Source organism: Camelus bactrianus, chromosome 9 (assembly GCF_048773025.1).
Source record: "Camelus bactrianus isolate YW-2024 breed Bactrian camel chromosome 9, ASM4877302v1, whole genome shotgun sequence".
NCBI classification, from domain to species: Eukaryota; Metazoa; Chordata; class Mammalia; order Artiodactyla; family Camelidae; genus Camelus; species Camelus bactrianus.
The window spans coordinates 46,708,453-46,731,355 of record NC_133547.1 but is presented as its reverse complement, the minus strand read 5'-3'; the positions used below and the strand labels follow the sequence as shown (position 1 = coordinate 46,731,355).

Sequence of the window (22,903 nt, the reverse complement as noted above, 5' to 3'; positions counted from 1 at the left end):
ATGGGCTTAGGGAGGGCCTGGCTGAGGGCAGAGGAGACAAGTTGGCAGATTTCAGGCCAGAAGACCTGCATTCTTTAGTCTGCTCCTTCTGGAACTGTGAGAACCTAGCAGGACCCAGGGGCAACCAGCTTATTTTTAGAAAGTGCTTCAAGTCCTCCAAGTGTACACAGGCGTGAAGAGAAGAGCTTACTGCTCCAACTGATGCTGCCAGAGGTTACTGGTCCAATCGACTGATTCCAGAGGGAATCAAGAGGGGAGGGAGGGCCACCTATTAGGACTGGCAGCCGGGGAACGATCTCTGTGAAGGGCTGAGCAAGAGGGCCACTGGCTGAGGCTTTCCTCATGCAGCCCCTGCTCTGCCCAAACAACAATTCCTGGGATAATTCAATGAGCAATTGTTCCTTTTTACCTGCAGAGTAATCCAAGGAAGTGTGGATTTACCAGCCACTCAAGAGAAATTCTAGGTGGGTTCAGTTTAATTCAACAAAAATGTATTGCAGGTCTACAGCCAGCACACATGGGCCCAGGGAGCAGAGAAACACAACTGAGCTGGAGCGATTGTGAGGCTGTGAAACACACCCATGGCAGTCAGCAGTCACTCATCACAGCCTCTCTTCTGCAGGACCAGACGCGGCCGAAGGACCGCCTTGGCAGAGCCATCCCGGTAGCCACCACACGGGACCAGGATTGGCACTTGGGATGGAAACGATTTGCTGTCGTGGGTTTGGGTTCTGGCTGGGCTTCTGGACTGCGTTTGGTAAATAAGGCATGAACAAAAGCTCCTGAACTCTAGAAACCTGTAACTGGGGGAAAAACAAACACCTGGGGGGGATGAGGGGCTCTTTCCTTCCTGCCTCACTGACTCGAGCCACCTGCTGCCTGGTGTTGAGAATGAGACGCTTTTCAGCTCAGGAAGCCAGGAGACAGATCATGCTCACAGAACCATGGGAAACACTGGGGTTCCAATCCAATCCAATCCCCACCCACCCGCCATGCTGGCTCCTTCCAGGCAAGCTTGCCTCCTCTGATGTCCTTGTCATTCTAGCTGCAGGCCGTGCCCCCCCACCCCCGACACTTCCCCACAACAGGACCCCCCCCCCAACCCCCAGCCTCGGTGCCCAGCCTTTTCCACCCTCATGTTAGAAATGGCCAGGTTTCCATGACCTCCCTGAAAGCTGCTGTATGGGAGACTGTTTGGAAACCACACCAAGCTTCTCCAGGGACTGACTTCAGCCATTCTTCTCACTGGTAAAAGCTCAGCTTCCCCAGAGACTCTTGTGAGCTGGAAACACAAAGCCCAGAGCAGTCTCTCCAGCTCCTGGGCTGTACGTTTCAGGGCTCAGGGGCGACGTGAACAGCCAGCAGCCCGGGAGACACTTGCCAAGCGTCCAGGGGATCTTGCGTTAGCAGGTGCCAGGAGGAGGCGGGTGCTGCATTATCTCCATTTATGCTATGCTGTCAGCACTGCCCCAAACACTCTTTATTACTTTGTCATCATCCCCAAACATGCAATAAGCCCCTGCCTGGGGCACCGGCCTCTGTTAGTTCAACGACAGCCCTGCTGGGGAAAGAAGCTCTTTGCAAAAAGTGGTAAGCACCAAGCAACAGCTCCTGTGCTCCAGCCGAACCAACAGCACAGAAACTCATAAGGCTACACAAGTTCTGAGAAGCATGTTGAAAAATAAAGATAAAACCAGTATCTCATGATGTTGATTTTTCTTACATTTTCCTTAAAAAGCTAACGAGAATCTTTTGGACCCAGGGAACAAGGAATGACTAGGTAAGATTTTTCCATTTAAAAAATGATTTTTCAATCATTTTATCTTTTCAATAAAGATTCTATTTCCAATATCAAGTTCACGGCTTGCCCTGCTAAGAACTTGTGCGTGATTTGGGGCAGCTACAGGGCTTCTCTGGGTAGCTAGAATTTGGCTTATAAAATGAAGAGGTTTGTCTAGATGGTTTCCAAACTCTCCTGGTGATAAAAAAATCAGAAACCTTGTAAAAATATCTAGCTTCCCTGGCCCCTCCCTTAGAGGTGCTGGCTCTGGAGGCCTGGCATGGGACCCAGGTTGGAATTTGTCATTTAAACAAGTACCTCAGATGATTGTTGACATCAAGTTATTTGGGAAACACTGGGCTGGAAGAGATCTACCCTGCATGCCCCAACCAACCCCACAGCCCATGCAAGTGTGTGCGTGTATGTGTGTAAGGGGTGGGGGGTATGGAGGAGAAGGCGTGTCTTTGGGCTCATGAAACTGTCAACTGGGTGTTACATTTCAAAAAGATTTTAGATTGTCAGCTTTTCTAGAATTAGTCACTGCATGATCACTTCAATGCCTGGGCAGCCAATGCGCAGATGTGACCTGCTTGTCTCTGTCCTGTGGCTCAGGTTTGCTTTCCTCCAGAGACCTCTGCCCCTTCTTCCAGGAAGAGCGGTGGACCAGGGCCTGCAGCTGGAGTGTCACATCAGCTGTTCTCACAGGCTGCACTTCCTCGAGTTTCTAGAAAACTCACCGTCTTCCCAGCCCCTTTCAGTGCAGCCCAGGGCTCCGGAAGGCCTGTTTGAGGGAGGCGAGCATCAGTAGCCTGGAAGTGGAGCCCCCAGGGGCAGGGGCAAGAGACAGACTGGTGGGGGAGGCAGAGCGCAGGGCCTGCTGGGACCCGTCTGAACCCACCCCTGCCCATCACAGCTGCCAGCCTGAGCTTCGTCATCTGTAAATAACCTGTGCAGGGTTGTCGTGGGGGTCAGATGAGCTCCTGGGTGAGTCTGTTTCAGTGTCGTGTGCCTTCGCCATCTGCACACGTCACCATTCTCCGCTCCTCTCGAAAGCTGCACCTGCAGACCAGCAAGTTTCTAGTGGCTAGACCTAGTTTTTCTTAGCCCCTTAGACCATGGAGATGCAAATTGTTGCACACCTGGAGAGTCATTTAGGTTATTTTCCCTTCCCAGCCCCATTTTTGACCTCAGAGCAAAGACATTAAATCCTCAGGGCCCCAGGGCACAGCATTGGGGTTCGTTGAGACAGGAAAACCCCAGAGCCAGAGAGGAAAAAAACCATCACTTACCTGAAGGGTGGGTGGGGAGGCGACAGCCCGGTGATGGTGGGTGGGGGGTGGGAAGTGTCCCAAGCAGGGGACACTCCACATGGACTGGCCCTGAGGTTTGAAGGAGCGTCCCGGTTCAAGGATGTGAGAGGCACTCAGTGGGGACGAGGAGATAAAAAAGAAGCCAACCCACATGGGGAGTTGGAATGTTACCCTACAAGCAGGGAGAACATTTGAGCTGGGGAGCAAAATACTTTTTGAAGGGGATTCGGGAAGATCTGCTGATGGGAGCAGGAGCAGGCGCCGAGGGTTAGATCCTGAGCTGCTTCTCAGCGTGCTGTTACTTGCATTGCGCATTGAAGTCTCACGACACCCTTGTGAGGTGACTGCTATTATCCTTGTTACCCTGGGGCTGAGTAGCCCTGAGAAACAGGCTCAGAGAGGTTGAGGTTTGCCTAGAGGCCACTCAGCTGGTGAGCTGTGGAGCCAGCTCTCCAAGCCCATGCTTTTGCCTACTAAGCCTTACTGCCTTTGCTTTAAAAAAAAAAAAAAAGATCTATACTTGGTGGTCACCACCTCTCATTTACTTGTCAGCCCCCTGCAACAGGGCTTTGCCCCCCTCTGCTCCCTGCACCTGCCTCTGCAGTCACAGTGATGTGTCCAGTCCCTAATCCAGGCCAGCCTCTGATGCTGCCAACCCCCCGCCCTTGGCTCCCAAGACATCACACCTTCCTGCTTCTCCTGGTTCTCCATCTGCCTCTCAACAGTCAGGAGCTGAGGCTCTCAGTCCAGCAAACTGCAAGGAACTGAATTCTAAGAGCAATGTGAGCTTGGAAGTTGATTCCTCCCCAGTCGAGCCCCAGATGAGACCCCCACCCTGGCCACCCTGACTTGACTGCAGCCTTATCAGACCCCCTGAGCACCCAGCTAAGCTGTGCTCTGATTCCTGACCCTCAGAAACTGTGAGGTCACAATGGTGTTGTTTTCAGGTGCTAAGTTTATGCTAATTTATCACATGGCAATAGGAAATGAACACATTTACAGTCTCTTCACCTGTTTGAACAAAGGGAGGAGAACTCTTTCTGCTGTAAGCAGTGTGGAAACCCAACAGGGATGCCCCAAGCCCACGGGACCAGCCCATCTCACCAGTTCTCCTGCACATCTTCCCCCATACCTATTTTTCTATCATTCCTTGAACCAGTACTTTCTCTACCTAGAATATCTGCCTCTTGGCCTGTGAACTCCCTTTTACCCATCCTGGACTGGTTGAAATGACACCTCCTCCATGAAGCCCTCTGAGATTGACCCCTGCTATAGGATTTCACAGCTCACTCTCCATCCCTCCATCCATGTCCCGTGGCTGCCAGAGCCCCACATCTCACCTTATTTATCATTGTATACCCAGAGCCTGTGAAGTCACAGGGATGCGATACACGTGCACTGAGTGCATAAATAGTTCAGCCCAGCACACCTCCTCCACCAGGAACACGATTGCCAGCGAGGGGGTCAGTAACCACCTTGAGTAGGAGACAAGGCCTTGCTGTCACCGTCGTGGCCTTCTTTGAGTGTTATCATATGATATTTATGTAAGTGGGGAGAGCTACCTTCACGGGACTGCAGATCCGGGTGAATGAAAGGCCCTTTTGTTGTGCTTGGAGCCAGGATGGTTCTGGATATGCAAGCTGATCTGTGGTAGAGCAAAGGGTCGGGGCGGGGAACAGCCTAGAGCGGGAGCCTGGGAGATGCGGGCCCTGCAGACCGCAGAGGTGACACAGACCATGAGAAATCCCCAGTCATGGGGAGCCAGGAACAGAACATCTGATGTTCAATTTGAAGTTGTCAGCATTGCTGTTAGAGTTGCAAGATTTGGAAAAAAATATATTTGGGACACAACAATGAAAGAAATTGTTTATCTGAAATTCAAATTGAACTTGGCGCCTGGATATGATCTGGATATATATTTACTGTGCTATAAACCCCTCCTCCTACAAATGTTCAGTCAAATCTACAATGAACACCGTGCCTTGAATGATTTAGTCTGTTTGTGAATATAATTTAGGTAAAGATCTTTCCCTGAAACTTTTGTTATGAATGTATCTGCCTACATATATGTGTACCCGGTTGCAAGGCAGAAATGTATTTCTGGGTTGTGGTCCAATTAGTTTGAATGTCATCAATTTATAAAATGAGTACCACAGATTATGACATGGAACATGGAACCAGGACAGTGTCCTCTTTCTTATTATCACCCGAATACCCAGCACACAGACACTCAGTAAAGAGGTAATGCGTGAAGGAATGAAGTTAGGGGTTAAGAGGGAAGGGAAAAATTACCCCGGCTCAGATGTCAGGGATTCACCAACAGTAAGAGCGTGTATGGCTTTTTCTCTGCAATTTCTGTGTGCTGCTGGAGTAGAGGCCAGACTGCAGAAGTAAATGGGAGGTGAGACAAATGACAGTGGAGATTGAGAGGCATTTGTTTTGTTTTCTCTGAAGACATGAAAGGTTAATGTGTGTCCAGAGGAGATTACATAGGAAAGGCGTGCTCTGTTACTGCACTGTCCACTAACAGAACCACTTGCCCCATGTGGCTATTTAAATTAAAATTAATTAAGATGCAGCTCCTTAATCACAGTAGCTAAGTGGCTACCATATTGCACAGAGCAGATTGAGCATGTATCCGTCATTGCCAAAGGTCTATTGGACAGCACTGCTCTAGAAAAAAGTATCAATCCATCATGTCTCTGCTGGCTTCAGTAAAATAAGTTTAGGTTAAACCAGTGCACAGCAACCCCCGGCTTCCTCCTACCGGAAACATTCTCCAAACCTGGCAGAAAAACCGTTGGGATTTCATTACAGTCTCTGCACGACAGAATCACATTTGGCCCCAGGGAGTGTGAGATCAGTGGGGACACCAGGAGGCTGCGGGACCTCAGGATGTGGTCTAGGGGTGGTCTGAAGTTCTGTGTTTGCGGTGTTTTCCCAGCACATCCCACAACGGTCTGGGACAACTGGAGGCAGCTCATGATCCATCGCACGGGAAAAGGAGGTGTGGGCGGGCTGGGTGTGCTGATGGAAGGCACCGGCACAGTGCCCCACAGGGAGGATTGGCGCATTCAGGCTGGGGGAGACACGGGGTCCTTAGAGCAACATTCCAGTCCTACAAAATCCAAGTGACTGTTAGAGAACCAACAAATTGTGTTTATGATTTCTTTATGCAGTTTTCATGGCTTTTATACGGCACCTTAGTAACAAAAAGAATGTGGTGGAAGATGATGTGTTATTATCCACCAGAGCTGTCCACTTAGGCTCTGTCGTTAAGGTCCTGCTGACCCGCTGAAGTGACCGAGTCACTTTGGAACTTTAAAAATACGATTTCCAATTTTAAGAGAAAATCTCTCTCTCTCCTCTTTTTGAAATCACCTTGCTCCCAAAGGTAAGTTCAGTTCAAAGAAGAGGTGCTTTTTCCTCATAGAAACTTGTTTACTTCTCTTTTCTTTCATCCTCGTTAGTGATTTATGACCCCTGGGTTCTATTTATCTTATCGCTTCTCCAATAAGGCAGGAGTTGGGAGGAAACTCTGGAACCATTTCTGAACCATAGTTTGTGATGAGGTAGCGGAGGCTCAAAAAAGTTAAATGACCTGCCCGAGGACATGGAAACGACATATTCAAAATCATCCACAAATAAAAATATACTGTTCAATAAGACAGTTGAAGTATACAAACAACTGTTGAAGGAAGGAAGCATGTTCTGAAAGAATAAAATTATAAATCTGCTTCTAGCAAGTTCAAAACCAGGCCAGACCAAACAACACACCTGGAGGTGCCTACACGGGTGGTAGAACTACAAGGAGAAGGAAGAAGCAGTGTCACAGAGGACAGGAGAGGGGCAGCCTGGGGACGAGGGAGAGTGCAGGGATGCAGGCTCCCTAGGGGCTTCTGACGGCCCCGCAAGGTTGTCCCTGCTTAAACTGGGGGCAGTTACACAAATAAGGAAAAGTAAAGTATATGTTTTCTCATCTCACCGATTCAAAAATTACAAAAAGCTCATTCATTTGGACTCAGCAGTCCGGAATCAGTGGGAATTCATAGGTGGAGCAGGTTATTTTTCTGAGAATTGAGCTTTTTTTGTTTTTAAATTTTTTTTTCTTTTTCCTTTTTTTTTCAATAGAGGTACTGGGGATTGAACCCAGGACCTTGTGAATGCTAAGCATGTGCTCTACCACTGAGCTATACCCTGAGGATTGAGCCTTTAAGTGGGGGGATGGGAGCCACAGGGGGGACATCGGCTACTCTGGGCTCTGCTTCCAGTGCTGCCTCAGTGTGTCTTCCTCCTCTTCTATGGGGATTTCAGAGTGTGGTCCTTGGGGCCCTGTGGAGGTGAGTCAGGGCTCCCAAGGGAGTGATAAGCCAACCTCCAAGAGGGGCTCCGGGCCCCTAACTCAGCTGCAGCCCAGCTCCACTGATTCTAACTGCTTTCCACACTGGATCTACAAGAGATTTCATTTTAAAAATGGCTTTTGATGCTAACAGAGAAATGTAAAAAAAATCCCTGGGTATCAGTTCTCCCTTTAGTAATAGACATAATAGTTAGAAATACTAAAATTACTTTTCTTAAAAAAATAAAATCTCTCTTCCAGATTATTCACCAGAAAGACTTCCTTCAGGCTCCCCTCTGGACCCTGAGGCTCCAGGTTCTGCTCCCAGACTCCCCACCTCACCCCTTCCAACTATACCCTCCCCGCCTTCTGTGCAGAGGAAAAGGCTGCTTCCTTGAGTCACGTGGGCCAGTTTCAGCCGTGCTGGCTCACCCAGAGGTCTTCTTTAGGGAAGCTGTGGTTTCTAGGGGGTGGAGTCCCCCAGTCCACACTGGGCAGGATGCACAGCTGGGCCACAGGAGAAAGGAGTTGGGGACCAGTTGCAGCCACCACAGTCTGGATTCCACGGGGCCAAGCCATGTGCTGCTGGCTCTGATGTCCTTGTCTAGACTTGTCAGCTCTTGCGCCTCTAGGAGCCTCCAGCTCGGGACCTCTGGCCTCCTCTCTGACCTGCTGGCTTCTAGAGCTGCTGACATAGGAGTCCTTCAGCATGCAGACTGCCTGATCCCTGCTAGCAAGAGCTGGGCACTGTGAGAACCCGACACATGACTGCCCGGAGTCATGGCCCAGGGAGCCAGGAGGGAAGGGGCTGTGCTCCCAAGGGCTGCCCAGCAGGGTGGCAATGTGGGTTGGAGCGTGCTGGACGGCAGCACCAGCCCAGCCACTTGCCATTCAGAGAATGTGCTCCCTCCGGAGAAACTTGCCTATTGTGGCTCCAAGACTACATTCAAAGTCATGGACGAGATGTATTATGTAACCAAAGGCAACCATTCATCTCGGCCTTGCTCCAGAACTTCTTTATTAAAAACAGCTAAGACCATTTACTCAGTTATTACTACATTCCGGGCATTCTACTAAGTGCTTTATGTACGTATCTGGGTCAATCCAAGTCAATCCTACATAAAATTTAAGTACTTTTACTCATTTTATTCATGCAAAAACTAACACATAGAGAGGTTTGGTAGCTGTCAGGATTACCCAGGGGATTACCCAGGTTCCCAGGGGAACCCAGGTCTCAATGATCCATTCAATCCACTGAAGTATCAACAGGAATTGCCCTGCTGCACGCACAGAGCAAGCCCACTATGGCCGCCATCTGCGCACCTCAATATTCCCCAATGCCTTGCCAGGCTTCCCCTATCACAATGTCCCCAGTTCCCCCATCTCCGTTATAGTCCCCGGACCTTCATTTCTGAGGGACACCTCCTCCATAGTTTGTAGTTTGTTACTCTGCAGGGTCCCATGTAAAGCAGATGCTGCCCAAGGCAGGGTCCTCAATGAACCCCCAATGAACCTAACTTTGGGGACCCAAGGTCAGTTCTCAGACTTCTAGGACCTTCCATATGTATGTCGACATTCATGGCTACAGTCCAATAGGGGATGATCCCAGTGACACCTCTGAGTTACTAAGAACAGATAAAATTATACTTAGTGATCTGTATGCCTTGGACACATATTTAATCGCCTGTGTATGTTTCCTCATCTACAAAATGATGATAATGCTTGTACACCCTCACAGGGTTGTTGTGAGGATTCTATTAATTAATACTAGTAAAGCACACAAAACTGTGCCAAACTCATTAAGTATTATTATTATTATTATTGGTATTGTCATTTGATGACTCTTACGAAGGCAGAAATGTGTGCAGTGAATTTTAGAAATAATTCTATCAAGAAGGTAAAATGTTTGAGGTGCTGGCACTCCAGGGCTAATCTTTGGGTATGTGAGAAACCCGCTGGCCCAGCAACTCCCATCGCCTGAGGGACAGGATAACCCAGAGGTGCAGCACCATCAGGCCACTGGAGCTAAGAGATAAAGGACCAGGGAGTCGCTGGGTTAGTTTAAGCTTTCTTAAATTGCCAAAATAGGTCCCCTGATTAGCAATACCCCTTCATCCAGCATTTGAAGGAAATGATTGACAACATGTTAGATGAAACTTTTTAATCAGAAGAACAGCATTGCTATGGTGATTTCTTTCTTGGATGCTTTCATTGCTCTCCACCCCCATCCCTTTGCTTCACTTTCCAGAAACAGAAACTGGCCTTCCAGCCTTTGGCCTCCACCGCACCAACTCCCATCACTGCAGGTCCCATTCTCGGGGGAAGAGGCAGAGAGATGCCACAGGACTCTGAGAGGGGTGGTCTCCATCAGAGCTGAAGCCAACCACAAGCTGAAGAGTTGTGCTTGGTGGATTTTATTTTTACCATGCCCACACTTCTGGGGATTCTATTTATGGTGAACCCAGCAGGAATAAAGATTTGTTCAGTTCAAAAGCAATCTCTAGACTTTCACTTCCAGCCATTCTTACCCTCTTGCCTGGAAAAAAAAAACAAAAACAAAAACTTGAAACCAGACAAAATGTATGAAAGATGTCGGGTATCAGGCAATAAAAGGTGGTGATTCCTGAGAGATGGGAAACCAAGGAATGGAGTCCTCTGATTGCCTCAGCTCACTGGCTGGAGGGAGTTCCAGACTCCTAAGACAGGGAGAGGGGAAGCCAACGGGAGCTGAATTTTGGAGATGGAGCTGGGAATATGGGAGTGTGCAGGGCAGGGGACCAGAGAGCGGAGAGCTACAAGGGGAGGGAGCTCCAGAGATCAGTGGATCTTCTGCAGGTCTTCAGCTGAGCACTGACCAGTGCATACATGTAGAGGAAACTTCTCAGGGATGGGGAAAGAACCACCCTAAAGGATTAGAGGGAATAATCCCCAGTGTTCCACAGAGCCAGCAATGGTCCCTACTCCTTCCAGCAGAGTGGAAAGCCTTATCATGAAGTATCAGGTGGAGAAGCAACATAGACGATAAAATTGGTAGATGAGAATATTTTAAAAGTTACAATATTAGAATGGCTAAAATCCAAAACACTGACAACACCAAATGCTGATGAGCATGTGGAGCAACAGGAATGCTCATTCATTGCTGGTGACAATGCAAAATGGTGCAGCCACTCTAGAAGAGAGTTTGGCAGTTTATCACAAACCTAAACATACTCTTACCATGTGAGCCAACAATTCATTTGTAAAAACCCATAGATGTAGAACACAAAGAGTGAGTCCTAATGTAAACTCTGAACTTTAGTTAATAATAATGTGTCAATGTTGACTTATCAATTGTAACACATGTTCCATACTAATGCAAGATGTTAATTAATAATAGACAAACTATGTGGGGGGGGCAGGGAAGAGAGAGGCGGTAGAGGGAGATTCTCTGTACTTTCTGCTTAACTTTTTTGTAAACCTAAAACTACTGTTAAAAAGTCTTTTAATTGAAAAAAGAACTACATAAAGTACAAAGTGTTATGATAACTCCATGCCACATTTTCAGAAAGATAAAGAAAAGATTAAATACGCTAAGGAAAGAAATGGAAGATATAAAAAGACCCAAACCAAACTTCCAGAGATGACAATGGTAATGTATGGAATGAAAAATATCCTGGTTAGAAATAACAGCAGATCAGGCATTGGTAGAGGATAGGAGGGTTACTCTGCAGAAGTTGAATTGGAAAGGCTCTGGATTTGGGGATACCAATAATAGGTAAGGGACGATCGAGACACTCTTCTGAAAGTGGAGATTCAATGAAAGCCCACACAGTAGACTGTGAGTCAGGCTTGGACCTCCAGATACACGTATGGACGAAAGAGTCCTTTGGGAAAACTAGTCAACCCAAGAGAAAATACCTACAGAGATTCACACTAGGGGTCTCCCAACAAAGTGTGGCTGAGTACCTGCCTCATCTCTCTGCAGAGAAGGCTGGAAACTCTAAGCATGCCTCATGCACTGAGTAGAGCTTCTAATTAATATTTAAGTGAAATAAGAATGCACAGCCAAGGGTCATCAACCTTCTGAAGAAAGTCTCTAAATGAAAGATGGGATAAAACACATAAACAGAGAAAAGGAGCTTGGAGAGAAGGGAGTAAAAGGAGCATGAGAAAGTATCAGCAAAATGTGTAAATATTCTTTTTAGAGTGATAAGAGAAGATACTGCATCTAAGAAATAGGAATAGAAAGTTTTTTTTTAAAGAGTATTATAAAGAACTTTTGAAAGTCAAAACTTCGTGGCAAAAATTAAAAATTCAACAGAAAATTTAGAAAGTATGTTCCAGATATTAAGGATATCACTCAGAAGTTTAAAGAAAAGATATAGATAGACAGAGACAGACAGGCACAGAGAGAGAATTTGTTTGAGAACCAAAGAGAAACAATAGCAATTGAGGAGTAGCTCAGAAGTTCCAACGTCTGATTAATCAAATTCCAGAAAGAGAAAAGGAAGAAAATGTTTGCAAAGAAATAATAAAGGAAAAATTTCCCATAATGGAAGGACATGACTTTCATATTAAAATGACCCATGGAGTGCCCAGTGCAGTGAATGTAAGTTCACACACACACACACACACACACACACACACACACACACACACACACACGAGGCACTTTATCATGGAATTTCAGAATCCCAGAAGAGAAGGCCCTTAGAGGGCAGATAATGGGGACAGGTCATACACAAAGGATGAGGGGCTAGTGTGGCATCAGACTTCTCAACAGCAATACTAGAAGCTAAACAGCAATGAAAAACTGCCTTAGCCTTCTCAAGGAAGATGACTTCCAGCCTAGAAATTTATGTCCAGCTAAATTCAACCAAATATAAAGGTAGAATAAAGATATCTTAGGCATTCAAGCAGGTTGACTGGGGAGCAGGGAACTCTGTCCTCTTAGCTGACCTGATTGGAGAGATTGAGATGATTGATGATGTCTCTGGGATCTGGTCTTCCAGGTTATGGCAGACAAGGGACACACCTGCATACAGCAGCTGTCTGGGAGACAGGGCCATGTGTGGGGACATGAACAGTCATCATTCAAGTACTGGCCCCCTAAGGGCAGCTTGGATGCATAGAGGGGCATTGGCTGTCATAATCACTGGGGGATGCAATAGACACCTAGTTCCCTCAAGGGGCCAGGATGCTGTGTCCTGCCATGCGTGGCAGTCCCTCCACAAGGAACTGTGCTCCCCATAATCCCAAAGCACATCCGTGAGAAATACAGACTAGACACTTTCCTTGGCTTCCACTATGAGGCTGATTATGCCTGAGGTGGGGCTGAGAGACTGTCCTGTGTGTTGTGGGGTGTGCTGGGTGAGATAAAGAAGACAGCTGATTTGGGGAGAATGGAGGAGAACATTCCAGGAGATAAAACACAATGACTGATTAAAATAAACAAGCATGCCACATGCCTGTGAGTCTACAGAACAAATTCTATAAAGCTATATTTGGGGATGCTCACCTTTGTAAAAGATTCACGAGTTGTTCTGAGCCCAAGTTCACATCTACGCCCCCTCACCATGTGTCCCCTGAGCCACCGCTGAGCCTCCCTGTGGCCAATCTCACCTCTGCCTCTCCATCCACAGCACAGTGACCACAGTGATCTTTCTCAAACTCAGATCTGATGGTGTCACTCTCCTGCTCTGAAGCTTTCAGTGGCCTCCCGTTGCCTCCCCGGTCCCTGGAGCACACACAGACAGACCAACTCATCCTGTGAGACCCAGCACCAAGGCACCTCCAGGGTGGTCTTGCCCAGTCATTCCCTTCTAATGAGACCCTCTCATTATACCCTCTGCTTTAGTTCACGTCCACAGTGTGACACTTGTGTGTCTTTATACAGTGTTTCCCAGGAGTCCATGAGCTCCTCACCTGCTGCAGGAGTCCCTGCCTGCTTCTCACCCATCTTGGGATCTCCAGTGCCTGGCACCACGCCTGGCCTGGGGCAGGTACTCCCCACACACCTACTAAGGAGAGTTGACCCCTTTCTCCCTCATGAGAAGGCTGAGCTCAGAGAAAGGCCCTCAGATACACTCCTGTTACCAACACTAGCAAGGGCCCTACATTGTGTCAGGCCTCCTCTGAGCACCTGAGCCCTTCACAGCTATTCTGAGTCACAAAGGACGTTGTGCATTAGGCTGGGCTTAGACCTGTGGCCTGAGGCCCCTACAGATGGGCTTAGGATTTTGCAGATGAAGAAACAGCAGCCGAGAGAGGCAGTGCCTTGCCAGAAGCAGCATGGCAGCACACACCAGACCAGGACATGGTCTCCTGGCCTCCAGGCCCGTGCCCCACAGGCTCTCACTCCAGCTTTGATGGGACCAGTGGGAACTGGTGAGTGTCTACGCATAAAGTGACTGTTTTGTCACCCCATCTTCCCTTCTCACCAGCAAGGACGCTTCAGTGGAGGGGGGTAGGGATGGGAGGAATGGGAGAGAGACTTGGATGGTGATTTGAGGCCAATGGTGGAGGATCTGGAGCCTTTCTAGAGGCAATCAGGAGTTACTGAAGGATTAAGAACAGGCTGACTCCATGGAAGCAGGGCTTCTGACTGATGAGAAGAGAGGTGGGAAACGCAGGCCACTGGTGAAGTTGTCATGAGTGATCCGAATGCCACAGCTAGGCGTGTACAGGAAAGAGGCAGCGGTCTCACCAACACAGCGAGGTCTCAGTGGATGTAACAACCGAAAGAGAAGATCCTGGGTAAAGAGCAGCAGGGAAACTGTCCCTGGACTCTGATCTGGACCCAGGAAGGGTCAAGAGGTCAAGGAGGTGGCCTTGGAGTAGTGGTGACAGTAATTGTGGCCCCACCAGTGAAGGCTGAGACAGGGAGCCAGCCCCTAGGAGCTAGAGCACAGGGCTGGCCAGCCAGGGATGGTGTGGGCTGGAGCCCAAGGGATCAGTTTACCTCAGGGAGTGCCAGGGGCCAATGCTCTTCACATGATGCTGTGTTTACAACCCTTGCTCTTTCTATATTTATTTTCCTTTTGTTCTCCTTTAAAATTTAATAAAGTGTCTTTTTTTTTTTTTTTTAAACACATCCAGCTTGTCTCAGCGGGCTCCGGGGAACCAAGAGTGTTGGTGACCATGCGGTGGGGGTTGGGGGGAGGGGCAGTCTGCAAAGGAGGGGCAGCCCGCCCCCCACCCCACCCCACCCCAGGCCAGTGGAAGCAGCAGGGCCGCTAGAGTGAAGGTTCCAGAAGGGCAGGAGGAACTCCTGGTCACTTGCCCTTCTCCCTGGAACATTCTCCTTGCAGAGTTAACCCCTCAAGACTGGGGATTTTATCACGGGAAGTGAAAACCACTTACCGCCACTCTCCGAGCAGACTTCAGTTCTTGGACTCAGTTTCATGCTACAAACCGCAAATCGCCTTGATTTTTCTTACTATTCAGTACACAGTTCCTCACCAGGAACAATGATTTTTTTTCTTCCCCCAAAATCTGAAGTAAAAATGCAATGTTTTAACAACAGTCAACTAAAATTACAAAAACAAAACTCTCTCTCTGCACCCTGGTCTAAAATTCGAAGGAAAGGACAGCAGACTGGTCTCTCTTATTGATCCATGTGGGCAACCATTTAAAAATTCAAACTAGGTGTGGGCATCTCGCTTATTGGGTTGCCATTTCTGGTTCCCTTTTTACCTTGTTGAAAACTGCGACACGTGATCCCATGTTCAAGTGTTTCCCCTGCCCTGGGATGTCATCTTCTGAGACCAGGTTCAGTTTTCCAGCTCCCAAGGACCCCCAGTTATCCCTGCTCCCGTGGTACGTCTCCTCCTTAATTCGTATGGCTGTGGTGTCCAAACTCCAAGTACGTGAGAATTATCCGGGGATGACTCCCCGGCCCCAACCCAGACCTTCTGAATCAGAATCTTGGGGTGGGATCTGGGGAATCTGAATTTAACTGGCCCTCCAGGTGATTTTAATCAGGCAATCCCAAGACCAAAACGCAGGGCTCAACTTTACTGAAGAATCGCCCTGTTTAAACACACACATAGACGTGCCTACACACACAGGCTATCATTTATTAACCATCTGCTTGGTGCAGGGTCTTTACTAACCTTATCTCCTTTAATCTTTATCCTAACCACAGCCGGCAAGCATCCCCACTTTTATAGTCAAGGAAACAAAGAGGTTAAATAACTTACCGAAAGACACAGTGTTGGGAAATGGCAGTGCAAAGTCCATCCCACTCCTTGGCCCTCACCCACTCCTCACTCTCACTGCCTGTGCCCTCTTGAATGGAAAAGACAGACGCCTGGAGGAACTGAGCCTGCGGGCTGGCTCCACTCTCCCCTGCCCCCGGCAGCAGGGCTGTGCCCTCCATCTTCCACTTGGTGAAGCCTAGTGTCTTTCAGATACTTTCTTTCTGGCTTTGACCCTTCTTGACTTATTCTTGGCAGGGTTGAGACCCTCCCTCTCAGTACGGCCCCTCCATCACCTTGTCCCCTGACCACCTGAACGGCTGCTAGTCACCCTGACCCCACCACCACCACCACCACCTTCTGGACTCTTTAGGGAGAACATCAGTGGTTCTCCCATTTGGAACCTATTCTCCTCAGGCATTTGGTTTGTCTGGCCATTGTTTCTCGGAACCTCCAGTGACCCATGTGCCTGCTGCAGGGGTACCAGGGAGGTCTGAGCCAGATGGGGCAGACCCTGCTGGAGCCCAGCCCAGGGGTACAGTCAGCTTTCAAACAGCCCCAGGACCCCCTGAAAGAAGTGGTAAAGATCTCTGGAGTCTGAGAGTCAGCCCCCAGGCTCCGAGAACAAAGGGCTTGCTTTAGTCTTAGGGGAGCATCTTAAGATCCTGGGGTTGTGGGCAGGAAAGATATGTTTGACTCAGTGCTGAGGGGTACAACTTGAGAGTCCCAAGTGAAGTGTCCTAAGTTCTTTGAGATGAATGGTAAGGAGCTGAACCAGTCTGCCTAATAGGAGTTGTAATATTGGGGCACTCTGGGAAGAACCGAGGGACAGAGTTCACCCCTTCTGAGAACATAAAAGAGATTGTGACCCCACCACGGGTAGGGAGAGGGGCTTCCTCACCTGACAGGTATGGTGGAAAGTGGGCCACGAGAATCAGCTGGGGTCAGAGAGCAGGGATGCCCACCTGGCTAGAACCTCTAGGCTCAAGTTCACAGTCATGGTGACAGCAGCTCAGGCTGGCAGGTGCTGCGGGCCAGCACAGCCAGACCCTGAGGGGGCAGGATGGAGGCAGCTCACAAGGAGGCTGGTGGCACACGAGTAACAGGACTGGCAGTCGTTCCGGGACACAGTTGGAGGGGGACGAAAAGGAAGAGGAGTATTTTGCTGTGAAGCAGCCTTGCATCTAGAGCAAAGGTCGGCAAACTACAGCCAGGGGCCCAATCTGTCCTTCTGCCTGTTTGCATACGGCCAACATGCGAGACTGGGTTTCACGGTTTAAATGGTTGGGGAAAATTATGGTATTTCATGCTATATGAAAACTATACAACATTCAAATTCAAAACCTAGAGATGATCATACTAAGTGAAGTAAGTCAGAGAAAGACAAATAAAATGTGGTATCCCTTATATGTGGAATCTAAAAAAACGATACAAATGAACTTAGTTACAAAACAGAAACAGACTCACAGATATAGAAAACCAATTTATGGTTACCAAAGGGGAAGGGGGTAGGGATAAATTAGGAGTTTGGAATTAGCAGATACACATTACTATATATAAAATAAATAAACAATAAGGTCCTACTGTATAGCACAAGGAACTATACTTAACATCTTGTAATAAACTATAATGGAAAAGAATCTGAAAAAGAATAGATTTATATATATGTGTAACTGAGTCACCTTGCTGTACATCTGAAACTAACATACCACTGTAAATCAACTATACTTCACTAAAAAACAACATACAAAATTCAAATTCCAGTGTCCATAAATAAAGTTTCATTGGAATACAGTCATGCCCATTTACTTCCATATTGTCTCTGGCTGTTTTTGTGAAAAAAAAAAAAAAAAAAACAAAACAGCAGAGTTGAATAATTGTGACAAGTCCCCATGTCCCACAAAGGCTAAATGATTGCTAATTAGTCCTTTACAGAAAAAAAATTGCTGACCCTTGGGTTAGAAAAACCCTTGTTATGTCCTCAACAAGTTATTTCTCTAATTGGTTTCCACGATGGCCAGATCAGAAACTCGCCCAAGCTGATCCCACGTGGCAGGGCAGGGTCTCTCCACCTGTCCTCTCCCACAGGCCCCGGCCGCTGACCGTGCTGGAAGTCACTGAATGCTCCTTGGGTGGGGGAAGCCCTTGTCTGGCAGAGAAAACACAACCGTGCTGGGGAATGCGAACCTGTGAAATCCCAGCAGGGAAAGCCCTGTCTCCCTCCAGCCCCATTTTTGCCCTTTCCCTGGGCTGCTGGGTCCCGGGTCCGGGGGAGCAGGGCCTGGTGGGGGACCGAGGGGGCTGGGTCTGGGGCTCAGGCAGTGGAGGAACATCTGAAACAGCAGCTTTGGAGAGAGGAAACGCCCCGGCCATGCAAAGTCCTCTTTGTTTATCATCACCATTATTATTAGAAATGTGCACACCCCAGCAAAACCAGCGGGTCACACAGTTACAAAAGAGCCTGCCACCCTGGAGCAGGAGGGTTCTGGGCTTTTTCAGCGTGTAGGTTCCAATTCCGGGTACAGGGAAGTTGTTCATCAAAAGAACAAAATGAGTCCATTGTATAGCGAGTTGACTGTCGTCGTCCAGAACAGTATCTTCCATTCTCTGCTTACCCCCAGCACAGGGGTGGGGGAAGCGGGTCTGAAGTTCCGGGGAACTGTGTGAGCTGGCAACACCTTGGAAGGGAGGCTGATCGGCTGTCTAGTAGGAATTATGATGATATTGCACCCCATGGGCCACTGGGCAATGGGGCGGTCTGCCAGCACAGAGCACTGGCTGGCACCCCAGGCTCCGGACCCCAGCTGGACATGGTCCACACCATCTTGGCTCCAGGTGTGGAATGGTTCAGGCCAGACTGATCAACCTCTCAGCAGCTGTGCGGGCTGTAACACGTCTCTTAGCCTCTCTGAGCCTTGGTTCCTCATCTGCTAAGTGGGAGGTGGGGTTGGGGGAGGGACTGCCACCACTAACCTGGCAGAGCTGTCTTAGCATTATCGAGAGCACAGGTGCCACCCTTAACTGGCCTTGTAGCTTTCCATAAACTGCAGCCAGTATTACTATTTACTTCCTGATGTCCAACAGAACCGAAGAATCTGTGGCACACAAATGTTATTGCTTTCATGTATGGTGTCTCTTAGCTCCCCAAGCAGATTGTAAGCTCCCGGGAGGCAGAGGATACCAAGGAATGGATACCATCTGGTTTGGAGCTTGGGGCTTTATGTCAAATACCTTGCTTCTCTAATTCTCAGCAACCCCAAACTGGGTACCATCATCACCTGCATTGTCCAGAGTGAAGTTGGGCTTGGAGTGGTTTATAAGAGCAGGCAGGGGGGGAGGGGAAGCATGCTGGGCTTGGACCTCTGGCCCTTCTGCCTCTCCAGAGTCCTCCTCACTACAGGCCCCTTGTCCCCTGCTGGGTTATGGGACTGGCACTCAGGCAAGAGGCTGTAGGCATCGCCCACCAGGCTCAGAGCCCAGGACTGCAGCAGCAAAACCTCTAGTTTGACATTTCCTGAAATAGGGGCTGTGCCTGATTCAGCAGCAGCCAAAATTCAAGAGGCAAAGGCAAGGAAGAATCACTTTCCTTTCAGGAGCGTCTCATGTGGGATGGAAAATAAGCCTGCTGCTTAGCTGCCTGTGGGCCGGGCAGGTGCAGCGGGGACCGGGGCTGTTCTCCCGCCCCGCCCCCTACCTCCGTACCCATGCCGATCATGTGAAGGCCAAGAAAACCGATCCCTCACACTGGGGAAAGGGACACAAGGCACAAGGACAATCAAGTACCCAGAGTCGACCTAAGGGAAGGGAAGAAGCACGGGGGAACCTGAAAGAGCCAGGGTGGCAGAGGAGCTAGAGGCTGCCCCGAGGCTGCTCCTCCCAGCCTGTAGGAGCCAATGTCAAGATTCTTTGGTAAAATGTCTTTGCCTAGTTAGTGTTTATTTAAGGATAAGATGACCCAACTACCGCTAAATTTAGTGCATGAACATCAACAGGTGTTTGACTCCAGGAACTGCTTTGGGTTTTGTGATTAGTTTTCTGAGTCCCCTCCTTTCTAGGTTTTGTTGTTCCAGAGCTGTGGGCAAGCTGGTTTCCCGTCCTCCCTCACCCTCTCCTCCAGCTTGCAGGGAGTTTAAATGCCCCTCTATTATGTAACTTCTTAAGGGGAAAAAAGGATGCTCTTGCAATTTTAATTCTAATTAAAACTGGCTAATATATCTAAAACAGTCAAGCAAGAAGTTTATACTGTATGGCACAGGGAACTGTGCTCAGTATCTTGCAGTAACTTATAGTGAAAAAGAATATGAAAACGAACATAGGTGTATTCCTATGTGACTGAAGCAGTGTGCTGTGCCCCAGAAATCGATGCAACATTGTAAACTGACTATGCTTCAATAAAAACATTAATTAATTAATTAATTTGAAAAATTTGTATGTCAACCCCAATCCTATATAGGCACCTGTTTCAGCTTAGTCAGTGGACCTGATTTTTATTTTTAACGCGTCAGTTTAGTCCGTCTCCTTGGCTTCCATTTAATTCCATTACTAACCACAGAGCTGGGAGGTGAGCGCCTTCCTGTCCAAAGGCTCCTATAGGGAGGCAGGATATCTGTTCTCTTGTGCCTCTTCCACCTGCTACCCTGGAAAACACAGGGTGAAGGCAAAACAGCACATCGTTGAGGGGCTAAAAGCTCGGACGCCCGATGGGCCAGTCCCGCACTGCCCGCTGCACAACATTTTGGTTTCCTCTGCGAACAGGACCACCCTGTCTCCGAGATGTTGGGAGATGAAATGCTAACTCAGCACAGGACCTGGCACTCGGCGATACTCCCCCAACATGTCAGGGAGCCTGCAGTAGGCTCCCCCACCACCAGTTTCCCCCACCTGATTCAGAAAGGGAGGGTTTTCTGAGAAGAGCTGCTGGCCTGTCCAAGGAATTCCTTTCCTGCACAAGTGGAAGCGGATCTATTACCAGGCAACTCAACACCTCTGGCATAACAACATTTGCCAGTGATTTATGGTTTACAGAGAGCCTTCAGGGGCATCAGAGAACAGGGCCTTGGAGGCAGGCTGTGGTACACAGGCCCTGCCTCTCCTAAGATAGAAAACTTGTGCAGCTCCAGAGTGTTGGGAGCTTCTGGCCCCTTGTTTGTAAAGTGGGCCTGCAGCTCCCTGCCCCCAGGTCTGAGGTCCAGAAGCTGACATGCAGGTAACAGGCATGTGGTGAATTCTAAAGCCTTAGTCAAACGTGAGCCATGTCACTCCATTTTCTCATGGCTTTAGCTTCCAACAGATAGATCCCTTGAGCAAAGGCTCAGAGACACTACGTATATTGAATGGATTCAAATTGTTCGGAAGAGTCTGGAGAAGTGTTGTGTCGTCTGTCTCCTTTCCTCCCTCCCCCCTCCCCCCACTCGCACATACACACACACACACACAGCGTAGCTTCAGACCCCTCCCTCTAAGGTAAGCATCTGAAAGGAGGCAGGCCACTCTTGCTTCTTGTGCCTCCCCTAGGACCACTTGTAAGGAACTTCTTAGCGTAAAAGGCAGCCTGAGCGGTGACTCACTTTGACAAAACAGATCTGCGGTGCAGCCGTGGCCAGGACAGGTCGGCCCGCTTGCTCAGAGCTCGGTGAGGCATCACCTCCCCAGGCACGAACCCGAGCCTCCCGCCATGGCCCAGCTTCCCTGGCTTGTTGGCAGCATGCACAGACATCTGCTCAAGAGAAGGATGCCAGTCAAGCAGGCGAGGGACATGTGGTTCAACTGCCAGGCCAGCACATTCCTCTCGATAGCATTCACCCTCGGAAGAGGCACGCAGCCCGGTGGGACAGGAGGGAGCACGGGGCCGGGAGGCAAGGAGCCAGCACTGTGGGCCCAGCACCAGTCCTATCACTCGGGCAGGAAGTCACTCGACCTCAGCAATTCCCACTCAGCTTTTGGGTGGTGCTGGTGGGTACCAGACACTCATCATGTTGCCATCCAGCTCCTGACTATGTCCCAGACTGGGCTCCACCCTGGCTTGCCTCTCAGCTCTACCTGCCTTGAGATGCACAGGAGCTGGGGGCCTCTGGAGGGGATGAAGTTGCACCCGAAGGTAAGGAAGTAGAGGGTGTGTCACACTGATGCTTTGGTCTGGGCCTCTCCTAGAGGTTGTTTGGTAAACCCTCTCAGGTCCTGTTAATGCTCTTAGTATCTTCCAGCAGACGTTAATCCCAAATTACAGGTATGTGACTATCCCACCCCAGTCACTACTTGGACAGGGAAGGAAAAAAAAATTCCCCAGTACTGGAAAGTGTACTCCTGGAGTCCTGGGAATCCTGGGTGGCAGTGGGAGCAGGGCTCCAATGCTGAGGAATTCACACTCAGAGGGGATTCAAGAGAAGTTCTACTAAAACACCAGGAGGGTATGAGGTGGGTGGGGAGTTCAGAAGAAAACGACAGAGTATAAGTATTGCAGCCATAAGTATTGACCTTGCTTAGGAGGCCAAGAGCTTGTGGCCCACAGCGTTCCAGTGTCCACGAGGTAACTACTCATTCTGGGGAACCAAGCACCACCGCTGCCCACACAAGTTGTAAACACTGCTCTGGACAATGCCTGGACCGAAACGTTCCCTAGCATGAGAGTGGGCATGATAACACATCCAGGTTAATATGCAGGATTCAGCCTCCTCGCTGCGAGTGGCCCAAGGCCAAGTCCTCTAGGGACAAAAGCATCAAGTTCAACATTTGAAGCACCCAATCTATGCCAGTTGTGTGGGAGGCAGGCAGGGGAACACGGAACAAGCAGGTGTTCACAATGAGAGTGAAGAACTGACGCAACCCAGGATGGACAGGAGTAGAAAGAGCAGCAGGGAGGGTGCGACATCCCAGCTGATTTTCGAGGCTCGCTGCACGGGAGGAACTGTGTGCTCAGGAACCGGAACAGGGTCTGCTTGGCAGAGCAGGTACGAGGCCGGGACGGGCTGTGAAGGACTCCTCGTGGGTCGAAGTCTGACATCCACCCTTGCACAGCACAGTCGTAAGCAGGTTTTAATGTACGGGAGGAGCACAGGTAAGTCAGAATGTTTGAGAAAGAGCCCTTGGATGAGTCAAGAAAAATGGTGGGGAGACAAAGGAACTGACTCACGAAATAACCCCGGTGAGAGGTGAAGGCAACATCAAAAAGGCAGAGTTGAGGAACATCACAGAAGGAACACGCAGTACAGATGAGGGGGAAGAGGATCCTGGAGCTGGCTCGTAGGCAAACATAGCAAGACTGTAAAATTGCTCTTTGATGGATCCTAGTTCTTGTGGC

The 22,903-nt window shown here is 49.1% G+C and overlaps 1 long non-coding RNA gene across 1 annotated transcript; it reads right to left on the bottom strand.

The window, feature by feature from the left end:
- Positions 1 to 9,625: 9,625 nt before the first annotated feature.
- Positions 9,626 to 15,407, bottom strand: LOC141578754 (uncharacterized). The gene is made up of 3 exons (XR_012509412.1): positions 15,104 to 15,407; positions 14,771 to 14,902; positions 9,626 to 9,965 (listed from the first exon to the last, which is right to left on the bottom strand). It is a non-coding gene; the product is annotated as an uncharacterized LOC141578754 (long non-coding RNA).
- Between the last annotated feature and the right edge of the window lie 7,496 nt (positions 15,408 to 22,903).